General features: G+C 41.0%; 1 non-coding gene across 1 annotated transcript; it reads right to left on the reverse strand.

Moving 5' to 3' along the window:
• Positions 1 to 893: 893 nt before the first annotated feature.
• LOC148579514 (small nucleolar RNA R71) lies at positions 894 to 1,001 on the reverse strand. Its single transcript, XR_015896761.1, has one exon. It is a non-coding gene; the product is annotated as a small nucleolar RNA R71 (small nucleolar RNA).
• Between the last annotated feature and the right edge of the window lie 13,616 nt (positions 1,002 to 14,617).

Raw genomic sequence — 14,617 nt, forward strand, 5'->3', positions numbered from 1 at the left:
TTAAGTTTCAATCATATCTTTTTTATTTCTAATTTTAAAATCTTTTTCAAAAATCACTTAATTTCTTTCCCAATCTTAATTTTCGAAAAACCTTTACCAAATTTTCAAAATTTCTTTTAATTATTTCAAAATCTTTTACTTTAATTTTGAAAATTCTTCCCCTCTTCTCACATCCTTCTATTTAAGGACTAACACTCCTCCACTATCAACAATTCGAACTGTATCCCTCTTGATAAGTTTAAATTCTTCTCTTTCTACCTCCTCCTTCTATTTTTCTTTTCCTCTGACACCTCAAGGAATCTCTATACTGTGACATAGAAGATTCCATACTTTCTTCTTTTCTCTTTCATATGAGCAGGAGTAAGGACAAAGACATTCTGGTTGAGGCTAATCCTGAACCCAAAAGGACCTTGAAGAGAAAGCTAAGAGAAGCTAAAGTACAACTCTCTGGAGAGGACCTAACAGAAATTTTCAAACAAGAAGAAGCCATGGTAGCCGAAAATAACAACAGTGCCAATAATGCAAGGAAGGTGCTTGGTGATTTTACTGCACCTACTCTTGACTTCTATGGGAGAAGCATCTCTATCCCTGCCATTGGAGCAAACAATTTTGAGCTTAAGCCTCAATTAGTTTCTCTAATGCAACAGAATTACAAGTTTCATGGACTTCCATTGGAAGATCCTCATCAGATTTTAGCTGAATTCTTGTAAATCTGTGACACTATCAAGACTAATGGGGTTGATCCCGAGGTCTACAAGCTTATGCTTTTTCCCTTTGCTGTAAGAGACAGAGCTAGAACATGGTTGGATTCACAACCTAAAGAAAGCCTGAACTCTTGGGAAAAGCTAGTTAATGCCTTCTTGGCAAAGTTCTTTCCACCTCAAAAATTGAGCAAGCTTAAAGTGGAAGTCCAAACCTTCAGACAAAAGGAAGGTGAATCCCTCTATGAAGCATGGGAAAGATACAAGCAATTGATCAGAAGGTGTCCTTCTGACATGCTTTCAGAATGAAGCATCATAGGTATCTTCTATGATGGTCTGTCTGAACTGTCCAAAATGTCATTGGACAGCTCTGCTGGAGGATCTCTTCATCTGAAGAAGATGCCTGCAGAAGCTCAGGAACTTATTAAAATGGTTGCAAATAACTAATTGATGTACACCTCTGAAAGGAATCCTGTGAATAATGGGACAAATCAGAAGAAAGGAGTTCTTGATATTGATACTCTGAATGCCATACTGGCTCAGAACAAAATATTGACTCAACAAGTCAATATGATTTCTCAGAGTCTGTCTGGAATGCAAGCAACAACATGCAGTACCAAAAAAGCTTCATTTGAAGAAGAAGCTTATGATCCTGAGAACCCAGCAATGGAAGAGGTGAATTACATGGGAGATTCCTATGGAAACACTTACAATCTTTTATGGAGAAATCATCCAAATCTCTCATGGAAGGACCAACAGAGGCCTCAACAAGGCTTCAATAATAATAATGGTGGAAGAAATAGGTTTAGCAATAGCAAGCCTTTTCCATCATCTTCTTAGCAACAGACAGATAATTCTAAGCAGAGCCACTCTGACTTAGCAACTGTAGTCTCTGATCTAATTAAAACCACTCAAAGTTTCATGACTGAAACAAGGTCCTCCATTAGAAATTTGGAGGCACAAGTAACTCAGCTGAGTAAGAAAGTTACTGAACTCCCTCCTAGTACTCTTCCAAGCAATACAGAAGAGAATCTAAAAGGAGAGTGCAAGGCCATCAACATGACCCACACGGCCGAACTTGGAGAGGAGGAAGAGGCAGTTATCTCCACTGAGGAAGACCTTACTAGACGTCTACTGGCCTCCAAGGAGTTCCCTCATGAGGAACCATGGGAATCTGAGGCTCACACTGAGACCATAGAGATTTCATTGAATTTACTTCTGCCATTCATGAGCTCTGATGAGTATTCTTCCTCTGAAGAGGATGAAGATGTTACTGAAGAGAAAGTTTCTAAGTACCTTGGAGCAATCATGAAGCTAAACGCCAAGTTATTTGGTAATGAGACTTGGGAGAATGAATCTCCATTGCTCACTAAAGAACTGGATGACTTAACTAGGCAGAAATTACCTCTGAAGAGACAAGATCCTGGAAAGTTCTCAATACCTTGTACCATAGGCACCATGACCTTTGAGAAGGCTCTGTGTGACCTAGGGTCAAGCATAAACCTCATGCCTCTCTCTGTAATGGAGAAGTTAGGGATCATTAAGGTACAAGCTGCAAGAATCTCACTGGAAATGGCAGACAATTCAAAGAAACAAGCTTATGGACTTGTAGAGGATGTCTTGGTAAAGGTTGAAGACCACTACATCCCTGCTGATTTCATAATTCTAGACACTGGGAAGTGTATAGATGAATCCATCATCCTTGGTAGACCCTTCCTAGCCACAGCAAAAGCTGTGATTGATGTAGACAGAGGAGAATTAGTCCTTCAAGTGAATGAGGACTCCCTTGTGTTTAAGGCTCAAGGATCTCCCTCTGTAACCATGGAGAGGAAGCATGAAAAGCTTCTCTCAATACAGAGTCAAAAAAAATCCCCACATTCAAACTCTAAGTTTGGTGTTGAGAGGCCATCATCATGCTCTGAGTATCTGTGAGGCTCCATGAGAGCCCATTGTCAAGCTACTAATATTAAAGAAGCACTTGTTGGGAGGCAACCCAATTTTATTTATTCTCCATTGTTATTTTATGTTTTCTGTAGGTTGATGATCATGTGAAGTCACAAAAACAATTGAAAAAGCAAAAACAGAAGGAAAAATCGTATTAAAAACAGAACACCCTGGAGGAGAAACTTACTGGCGTTTAAACGCCAGTAAAGGGTAGCAGATTCGACGTTAAACGCCCAGTCTGACACTATTCTGGGCGTTTAACGCCAGAAATGGGTACCAGACTGGCGTTTAACACCAGAAAAGGGCAAGAAGCTGGCGTTAAACGCCAGAAATGGGCAGCAACCTGGCGTTTAACGCCAGGATTGGCAGAAAGGGGCATTTTTGCACGCCACTTGGTGCAGGGATGAGATATCCTTGACACCTCAAGATCTGTGTGTAATACCCGGTCTAACCGAAATTAATTAAATAATAATTTAAATGGGAGCGAATATGGTTGGAAGATTTGGCAATTGGAATTTGATGATTTAAATATGATATTTGGATTCAGTGAATTTTTCCGAGTCGGAAAATATAGTTTTCTGCGCAAAAGCGCGCAGTGGAATTTTGACCGGCAGTACCGGCTGAGATCTGTCTGGTACTACAGCTGAGAAAATTGATTATGAGTAAATAAGATTAAGAAATGAGGAATTATAATTAGGGAAGGTAGAAATATTTGAAGTGCGATTTAGAGCGCTAATCTTAAAGGTTTTGGTCCAAAATTGGGCCAACGGACAAAAATAAGTGAACTGGGCCTAAGTGGGTCCAAGACCCAACATATATAAACATTAGTTATGAGTATTTCAGCTCATTTTTCCCTAAAGAAGGGGTGTTGGGCGCTGATTTGAGAAGAGAGAAGAGAAGAGAGAAAACCTAACTCTCTTTGATCTTCAAACCACCATAACTTGAGCTACGGAGCTCCGATTGACGAGCCGTTTGCGGCCACGCGTCGCTCTTCTCATCCTCTACAATTCTATCTAAGTTTTGTGGTGAGTATTCCATTCATCTCTGCCCAGTTTTCGAAATTCCCCACTGTTACACGTTTTTGGGTAATTAGTGTTGAAATCTTGTGATTTTGGGTGTTTAGGGATACTCCAACATGGATTCTAAGTGGGTTCTATCCCTACTTCATATGGGCTGAGGTAAGAAGTGCTCAAACCCTTGTGATTTGTCATTTTTATGAGCCCTAGGTTGATGTATGTATGTGATATTGGTTATGTTAGTGTATTTGGTGATGTTGGTGCACAATTGGGAGATTGGTATTGCTTGAGGAGCTTTGGTGAGGCTTGGAGTTAAGGTTGGTGAAGACTTCCATAGAAGAGGCTCAATTAGTTTGGCTACAAGAGGTACGGTTTAAGTTTCATTTAAGTACCGTGTGTTGTGATGAGAATTCCTAGGCTAGATACCCCTAGGATTAAGTTTGGATTGTGTAAATGGTTGGTGCTAATATGCATAGTTGGTATGTAATGTGAATTAATGATTTGGGTTGAGAATTGTGTGGCCTTGTATACTTGGTGTATTGAGAATTTGATGTACTGGGTAATGAGTATTGATTTGTGGTTTATGCATTTAAATTATGAAATTGGGCCGGAGGCCGTGAATTTTGGGCCGGAGGCCGGAAAAAGGCAAGAAAGGTAAGTTGATGTGTGCATTGTATGATGACACAAGTGATTGGATGAATTTCAGATAATGAATATATGAATGATTGGGTTGGTTATTGAATAATAAGGTTTGAGGAGTTGAGGTGTGGGATTTGGTAAATTTGGGTGCAATTATATAGATGAGGTATATTTGGTTTTGGTTGAGATATATTATATGGTCATATATGTGATTATGATTATTGATGCCTTGATGGTATGATGATGCACTAGAGATATGTATGTCGTGATATATGCTTGAGGAATGATTAATGTTGATTTGTGGGTAAAGCCGCGTGATAGTGAGTACAATATTGATTATGTATAATGATGGTTGATTGGAAATAGTGTTGTTGAAATTTGGCATGAGAAAGAGTATATGATATGTAAATGTGTTTGAGTTTGAGAAAGTGTCAACGTGTGAGTTGAGGAGGCTTGATGTTGATTTTGGTATATTTTGATTGATTTCAAAGAAAAGGCTGAAATTGGCATGTTTTGATTGATTTTGAAAAGAGTTGAGAATGGCTTGTTTTGAAAATGGCACTTTGTGGTTTTGTATGAAAACATGATTTTTGGGCATACTTTGACGGGACATAACCTGGACTACAGATCTCTGTTTTCTGCCAAATCTGTTTAGAAATAAAATTGGATTCGAGATGTCCATGCCGTTCGAAGAACGGGTGAAAAACGATTTAAAATGAGAGAGTTATGTCCGTCGGAAGATTGGGGGTTGAATCTGTAAATTCTGCAGCTTTTAACTTGGAAAATTTTTAGCAGAACGACCCTACGCGCGTAGGCGCACCTGGCGCGTGCGCGCCGTTCTTCCAGAAAGCACCATCCACGCGTGCGCGTGGTGTGCGCAGGCGCGTCGATGCGCTGTACCAAATGCCCAGCCATTTTCCAGAGAGTTGTGCCAGAGTTGTGCCAGTTTTGTGCATGGGCGCAAGAGCACCCACGCGTACACGTGGCCGACGCTTGCGCGCCGTTTGGATATTTTTCAACCCGCGCGTTTGCGCGTCGATGAGTTTTTGGCCATCCACGCGTGCGCGTGGAGTACGCGTGCGCGTGGCTCTGTTTTCATGCCAAAGTTGATTTTTGAGTTTTAAAGCCAAACCTCATACTTTTAAGCCTCCGATCTCACCCCTTATGTATTAAATCATTATGGTATGCCTAGCAATGAGGAAGGAGCTAGGGGATGTGGTAACTTGCGAGTGAAGCAAGGGAAAAAGGTTATGATCAATGATGATCAGATATGATTATATGAGATATGGAGGATGACGGTGGAAGTACCGTGTAAGCCATGAGCCGAAAGGCTATAATTATTGATAAATGGCCGGTTCTTGATTGAACCATGGGCCGGATGGCTGAGTTATTGTCGGGTTACGGCAAAGCCATTAATGTTTATGGCTGAGTATAAATGCATATACGATTAATGAATGAATGTGTTAAATGGATAATAATGGAAAATGTTGAAATGTGATGTGTGACCCCGGGTAGTAGGCAGTGGCGTTGTCCACTTGCTCCGGTTATGAGACGGAAAAGGATGTTTATGATAAATGAGTTTAATTATGGAGTTTTGAATGAATGTATTTGTGATACCTGGGTAGTAGTAAGGGTTGTGGTTCGTCCCACTTGCTCCAGGTTAATGTTTGAGATTTGATAACAATGAGGATTTATAATATGAATTGAGATTGAATGAATAATGATGAAAAATGTCAAATGTAAGCATGCTTGTGTTTTCTCTCTGGTTGTAAGGGTGACAGGGCACCGATACCCTCTAATGGCGACAGGGCGCAGATACCCTCTAATGGCGACAGGGCGCAGATACCCTCTAATGGTGACAGGGCACATATTCCCTCTAATGATATTAATACGCAACAGAGAGACTGTGCCCGGGTTAGCTACCGGACATGTCGAGTTGGCTTGATAACCGACAGATGATATCATCAGCCATAGGGCAGGCATTCATCATTTGCATATGTTTGAATTGTTTGGGTTTGCCATTTGTTTTGGATTTCTACATCATATATGCCATGTTACCTGACTATATGCTACTTGTTCTACTTGTACCATATTTGTGTATTACTTGCCTGAATTGCTTGTGTTTGTACAACTGAGATGCCCTCATGCTGGTGTCGGTGGGTGTGAGGGCTGTTCTTGATGGGATGAACTGATGATGCGATTGCATGATGATGATGATTATTGAATGAGATAATCGGAGCTCCCTGGGTAGACGCAGTGATGTAGTTTCACTAGCTCCAGGCGAGGGTATGATGTATTGATATAGAATTGCTGAGGCAGAACAACTGGTGATGGTTTTGCTTATAATTCTGAGTCTGATTCGTGGAAGAGTCAGCGAGTTGGGAAATATGTGAAACATGAATTAGATTTAGCACTCCCTTATGACAGTTGCCTATTCATGGATTAGCGAGAACCTAGGATGAATATTTGGTGAAGAAGTTTAGGATGCTTAGTGAGTTTTTATTGCAGTGCATTGTATCTATTTGGCACTTTTACCGTACTGGGAACCCATGGGCCCGGGGTTCTCATTCCGTATATATCTCTTGTTTTTCAGATACAGGTCCAGGTGCTCAGAAGTGAGTTGTGGGTCGTCTGAGAGACAGCAAAGATCTTTATTTCCTCTACTTTGTGTTTTGATTAGAATCTCTCCACCTTTGTTTTGAAAAGATTATATTATGTATTGAACTCTTTCGGAACTTGCCTATAGAGGCTCTTATGTTTCCTTTGGGAGAGATTAGGATATGCTGTTGTCATCTACTTTCATACTGTACCCTAGCCGGCCTAAACTTCGCGGGTCGCGACTAGTGGCTATTTACTTATGTTATATATATCTATCTCTTAATCTCCTTTATGCCTTGTCCGTATATCGCGTTTGGCTTAGCAGTTTAACTTTTCGTTGTCGAAACGTGAGTGATACGCCTTCGCGATTTTATTTCTACTCTTTTCAGGCTTCTCGATTAATACTCTTTTCGAAATTACCTATATTTATATATTAAAAATCCACCTGAGAGTCGTACCACCGTAATATCATTGACTTATGACTCGAGCATAAGGATTTGAGTATTAGGGTGTTACATTATGGTATCAGAGCAGTTCGTCCTCGTGAGCCTGAGGGATGGAACTGCTTATGCTTCAATGCATACTCTAAGTCTGTGCCTGTGCTAGTTAGGGTATCTAACTGATAGATCTAGCATGAAGTCCATGAGTGTACCTTTGGTACTTGAAGCATTATACTTCCGATATTGAGACTGATCAACTTAATATCGATTGTTTAGTGTGTATAGGAACCAGATGGCGCCTCGTGGACCCGATCGTAGACGTGATAGAGACCGTACTATTACGCAGGAATCAGAAATTAACCCGAATAACCCGGTAAACCTTATGGCTGCGTTGGAGAATATGACTGCTGCTATGCAGGCCACTACGGAGGCTCTTGGGCAACAGATAAACAATAATGGCAATGGCGGAAGGGAAGCTCAGGGCCTGATGACACTGGCGACTTTCTTAAAGGTTAATCCACCTAAGTTCAAGGGAACCACCAATCCGACTGAAGCTGATACTTGGTTTCAGGCCATGGAGCGAGCACTGCAAGCGCAGTTGGTACCTGAAGAGCAGTGTGTTGAATTTGCTACCCATCTACTCACGGGAGAAGCATCGCATTGGTGGCAAGGGGTTCGACGCCTCCTATAACAGGGGAATGATCTTATCACTTGGGATGCCTTCCAGGTGGAATTCTATAAGAAGTACTTTCCGAATTTCGCCAGGACAGCCAAGGAATTGGAGTTACTGTAGCTAAAGCAAGGTGCTATGTCCGTATCTGAGTATACAGACAAATTTGAGGAGCTATTCAGATTTTTTCGCATGTGTCAAGGAGCTCCGGGAGACTTCGAGGAATGAAAATGCATTAAGTATGAAGGAGGGCTCCGGAGCGACATCTTAAGTTCAGTGGGACCAATGGAGATCCAAACTTTTTCAGAGTTCGTGAATAAGAGCAGAATTACTGAAGAGTGTGTGAAAAGGAGGGTTGCAGAGAAAGGAAGTCATAGAAAGCACAACCAAGGATTCGCACCAAGGGGTCGAGAGTTTAAGGAGAGAGGATACGTACAACACTTTCCCCAAGGACAGACTAACTTTGCGACGAGTGAGGAGTCCCAAAGGAATGGTAAGAAAAAGCGGGCAGCGGTTGCTTCTGATGCTTCGAGCTGTCAGAGATGTGGGAGTCATCACCCAAATAGGCCGTGCCGATTGGGGTTAGGTATATGTTACAAGTGCGGGTTACCAGGGCATGTATCAAGAAATTGCCAACAAGGAGAGAGTCAGGATGCGGGCCGATTGCGACAGTAAGATTGAGGTAATTGCAATAATCAGGCTTAAAGGACAGTGCGTGATTTTATAATACCGCCTGTACAGTAAAACTGGGAATGTCAAGCTTAATATTAGACTGAGAAGCAAACCGGATGGTCCGAGTAAGGATTTGCCTTACTACAAATGGATAAATGCCTGAGATGTAAATGATTTTCTATTGAGAATGATGTGTTGTGTTTGTTATGTAGTTGGTTGATTTCTGGATTTTTGGTGAAACGGATTGAACCCGTGACTTTTAGTTCCTTTGATTTAAATAGATAAAGAATGGTCCTAAATGATGGATTTGGAAACGTTGGTTTGAAATGCCAGTCATGCTAAGTTGTGGTTGTGAGGAAGTAAGTGATAGAACTCGTACTAGACGAGAGATCAGAATAAAGCAGCGGAAACTTGTGGAAGCAGTAACACAGGATAGCTACGAATAAGAGCTGTAAAAGTTTACTATAGTATCTTATGTTTAAATACTAGAAGGGTTAAGTGGGTTACTGCAAGTAATGATCCCCAATAGTTGGAATTGATTGCGGCTGTGAGCTTTGATGGTTCTAAAGCGGATGAGGAAATTATCATTGATGCATAATTGGATTTAGATGATGAGAGAGTGCAAGTTGTCGTGTTTGAGAGATGAGTACCATGATGTTTGGTCATAGTGACCTTGGAATTAGATTGAGATTTATAATGATTGGTTTTGAAGGACGAATGTGAAAACCACTAAATTGGAATGCTGATGCGGTACTGAGATTGGTTTGAGGGAACCCGTGACGGGTGGTAAACCCCAATTTTTGGGGAGGTACTGTTGAAAATTATTCCCCAACAATTTGAAAGAGCATTGGTTATGGTTTTGAAGATGATTTTTGATATGAGTAACTTTAACAAAAGAGATGTGTCTCGAATGCTTTTATAGATTGTTAAAGGAAAGCGGATTCTTATGATTTTGTTAAATTGTTAATTCCAACTCATTTGCTTTCTAGAAATGAAAGGGGTTTCTGATTGATGAGTCAGAGACTTTATAACAGCAAGTCATGTGGAAATTCGAGGGTTTGAGAATAAGAAAGTAAGTTTAGAGGCTATGCTTGGAGTTGAGCTGTGATTAGTGGTAATTGGCTTGGCAGAGAGCGAGGATAGTGATGGAGTATCATTAAGGTGTGGTGATGATCTTTGATTGATTACAGTGATGTGGGACGATGGCTGTGATTAACGACGATGGTAATATTATTGATGACATGATTTGAGATTTAATAGGGTGAGTTGATGAGACGATAAAAGTAAGGAACGAGACTATTGGTCGGCGCTGGACAAATGACCGAGGACCTCGAATATAGAGAAGTCAGAGCGCGGCAACGAAGCGCGCAGAACAAAAGGACCTTGGGGGCTGTTATGCGTTGGATATAGAGGCAGACTATGCTCGCGTACTCGCAGTGATGGATGGAATTTTCGAGGGCAAAAATTTCTGTTAGAGGGGTAGAATGTAATACCCGGTCTAACCGAAATTAATTAAATAATAATTTAAATGGGAGCGAATATGGTTGGAAGATTTGACAATTGGAATTTGATGATTTAAATATGATATTTGGATTCAGTGAATTTTTCCGAGTCGAAAAATATAGTTTTCTGCACAAAAGCGCGCAGTGGAATTTTGACCGGCAGTACCGGCTGAGATCTGTCTGGTACTACAGCTGAGAAAATTGATTATGAGTAAATAAGATTAAGAAATGAGGAATTATAATTAGGGAAGGTAGAAATATTTGAAGTGCGATTTAGAGCGCTAATCTTAAAGGTTTTGGTCCAAAATTGGGCCAACGGACAAAAATAAGTGAACCGGGCCTAAGTGGGCTCAAGACCCAACATATATAAACATTAGTTATGAGTATTTCAGCTCATTTTTCCCTAAAGAAGGGGTGTTGGGCGCTGATTTGAGAAGAGAGAAGAGAAGAGAGAAAACCTAACTCTCTTTGATCTTCAAACCACCATAACTTGAGCTACGGAGCTCCGATTGACGAGCCGTTTGCGGCCACGCGTCGCTCTTCTCATCCTCTACAATTCTATCTAAGTTTTGTGGTGAGTATTCCATTCATCTCTGCCCAGTTTTCGAAATTCCCCACTGTTACACGTTTTTGGGTAATTAGTGTTGAAATCTTGTGATTTTGGGTGTTTAGGGATACTCCAACATAGATTCTAAGTGGGTTCTATCCCTACTTCATATGGGCTGAGGTAAGAAGTGCTCAAACCCTTGTGATTTGTCATTTTTATGAGCCCTAGGTTGATGTATGTATGTGATATTGGTTATGTTAGTGTATTTGGTGATGTTGGTGCACAATTGGGAGATTGGTATTGCTTGAGGAGCTTTGGTGAGGCTTGGAGTTAAGGTTGGTGAAGACTTCCATAGAAGAGGCTCAATTAGTTTGGCTACAAGAGGTACGGTTTAAGTTTCATTTAAGTACCGTGTGTTGTGATGAGAATTCCTAGGCTAGATACCCCTAGGATTAAGTTTGGATTGTGTAAATGGTTGGTGCTAATATGCATAGTTGGTATGTAATGTGAATTAATGATTTGGGTTGAGAATTGTGTGGCCTTGTATACTTGGTGTATTGAGAATTTGATGTACTGGGTAATGAGTATTGATTTGTGGTTTATGCATTTAAATTATGAAATTGGGCCGGAGGCCGTGAATTTTGGGCCGGAGGCCGGAAAAAGGCAAGAAAGGTAAGTTGATGTGTGCATTGTATGATGACACAAGTGATTGGATGAATTTCAGATAATGAATATATGAATGATTGGGTTGGTTATTGAATAATAAGGTTTGAGGAGTTGAGGTGTGGGATTTGGTAAATTTGGGTGCAATTATATAGATGAGGTATATTTGGTTTTGGTTGAGATATATTATATGGTCATATATGTGATTATGATTATTGATGCCTTGATGGTATGATGATGCACTAGAGATATGTATGTCGTGATATATGCTTGAGGAATGATTAATGTTGATTTGTGGGTGAAGCCGCGTGATAGTGAGTACAATATTGATTATGTATAATGATGGTTGATTGGAAATAGTGTTGTTGAAATTTGGCATGAGAAAGAGTATATGATATGTAAATGTGTTTGAGTTTGAGAAAGTGTCAACGTGTGAGTTGAGGAGGCTTGATGTTGATTTTGGTATATTTTGATTGATTTCAAAGAAAAGGCTGAAATTGGCATGTTTTGATTGATTTTGAAAAGAGTTGAGAATGGCTTGTTTTGAAAATGGCACTTTGTGGTTTTGTATGAAAACATGATTTTTGGGCATACTTTGACGGGACATAACCTGGACTACAGATCTCTGTTTTCTGCCAAATCTGTTTAGAAATGAAATTGGATTCGAGATGTCCATGCCGTTCGAAGAACGGGTGAAAAACGATTTAAAATGAGAGAGTTATGTCCGTCGGAAGATTGGGGGTTGAATCTGTAAATTCTGCAGCTTTTAACTTGGAAAATTTTTAGCAGAACGACCCTACGCGCGTAGGCGCACCTGGCGCGTGCGCGCCGTTCTTCCAGAAAGCACCATCCACGCGTGCGCGTGGTGTGCGCAGGCGCGTCGATGCGCTGTACCAAATGCCCAGCCATTTTCCAGAGAGTTGTGCCAGAGTTGTGCCAGTTTTGTGCCTGGGCGCAAGAGCACCCACGCGTACACGAGGCCGACGCTTGCGCGCCGTTTGGATATTTTTCAACCCGCGCGTTCGCGCGTATAACGCTTGCGCGTCGATGAGTTTTTGGCCATCCACGCGTGCGCGTGGCTCTGTTTTCATGCCAAAGTTGATTTTTGAGTTTTAAAGCCAAACCTCATACTTTTAAGCCTCCGATCTCACCCCTTATGTATTAAATCATTATGGTATGCCTAGCAATGAGGAAGGAGCTAGGGGATGTGGTAACTTGCGAGTGAAGCAAGGGAAAAAGGTTATGATCAATGATGATCAGATATGATTATATGAGATATGGAGGATGACGGTGGAAGTACCGTGTAAGCCATGAGCCGAAAGGCTATAATTATTGATAAATGGCCGGTTCTTGATTGAACCATGGGCCGGATGGCTGAGTTATTGTCGGGTTACGGCAAAGCCATTAATGTTTATGGCTGAGTATAAATGCATATACGATTAATGAATGAATGTGTTAAATGGATAATAATGGAAAATGTTGAAATGTGATGTGTGACCCCGGGTAGTAGGCAGTGGCGTTGTCCACTTGCTCCGGTTATGAGACGGAAAAGGATGTTTATGATAAATGAGTTTAATTATGGAGTTTTGAATGAATGTATTTGTGATACCTGGGTAGTAGTAAGGGTTGTGGTTCGTCCCACTTGCTCCAGGTTAATGTTTGAGATTTGATAACAATGAGGATTTATAATATGAATTGAGATTGAATGAATAATGATGAAAAATGTCAAATGTAAGCATGCTTGTGTTTTCTCTCTGGTTGTAAGGGTGACAGGGCACCGATACCCTCTAATGGCGACAGGGCGCAGATACCCTCTAATGGCGACAGGGCGCAGATACCCTCTAATGGTGACAGGGCACATATTCCCTCTAATGATATTAATACGCAACAGAGAGACTGTGCCCGGGTTAGCTACCGGACATGTCGGGTTGGCTTGATAACCGACAGATGATATCATCAGCCATAGGGCAGGCATTCATCATTTGCATATGTTTGAATTGTTTGGGTTTGCCATTTGTTTTGGATTTCTACATCATATATGCCATGTTACCTGACTATATGCTACTTGTTCTACTTGTACCATATTTGTGTATTACTTGCCTGAATTGCTTGTGTTTGTACAACTGAGATGCCCTCATGCTGGTGTCGGTGGGTGTGAGGGCTGTTCTTGATGGGATGAACTGATGATGCGATTGCATGATGATGATGATTATTGAATGAGATAATCGGAGCTCCCTGGGTAGACGCAGTGATGTAGTTTCACTAGCTCCAGGCGAGGGTATGATGTATTGATATAGAATTACTGAGGCAGAACAACTGGTGATGGTTTTGCTTATAATTCTGAGTCTGATTCGTGGAAGAGTCAGCGAGTTGGAAAATATGTGAAACATGAATTAGATTTAGCACTCCCTTATGACAGTTGCCTATTCATGGATTAGCGAGAACCTAGGATGAATATTTGGTGAAGAAGTTTAGGATGCTTAGTGAGTTTTTATTGCAGTGCATTGTATCTATTTGGCACTTTTACCGTACTGGGAACCCATGGGCCCGGGGTTCTCATTCCGTATATATCTCTTGTTTTTCAGATACAGGTCCAGGTGCTCAGAAGTGAGTTGTGGGTCGTCTGAGAGACAGCAAAGATCTTTATTTCCTCTACTTTGTGTTTTGATTAGAATCTCTCCACCTTTGTTTTGAAAAGATTATATTATGTATTGAACTCTTTCGGAACTTGCCTATAGAGGCTCTTATGTTTCCTTTGGGAGAGATTAGGATATGCTGTTGTCATCTACTTTCATACTGTACCCTAGCCGGCCTAAACTTTGCGGGTCGCGACTAGTGGCTATTTACTTATGTTATATATATCTATCTCTTAATCTCCTTTATGCCTTGTCCGTATATCGCGTTTGGCTTAGCAGTTTAACTTTTCGTTGTCGAAACGTGAGTGATACGCCTTCGCGATTTTATTTCTACTCTTTTCAGGCTTCTCGATTAATACTCTTTTCGAAATTACCTATATTTATATATTAAAAATCCACCTGAGAGTCGTACCACCGTAATATCATTGACTTATGACTCGAGCATAAGGATTTGAGTATTAGGGTGTTACACTGTGGACCCCACAGGATCCCCACCTCTCTCTCTCTTCTTCACTCATTCAACAATCACCTCAATACCTCTTCCCCAAAAACCCCTCACCTATCAAATCCCACCATTCTTCACCACTCA

The sequence above is a fragment of the Arachis ipaensis genome, chromosome B10, assembly GCF_059453495.1.
Source record: "Arachis ipaensis isolate K30076 ecotype BB chromosome B10, ASM5945349v1, whole genome shotgun sequence".
NCBI lineage: Eukaryota > Viridiplantae > Streptophyta > Magnoliopsida > Fabales > Fabaceae > Arachis > Arachis ipaensis.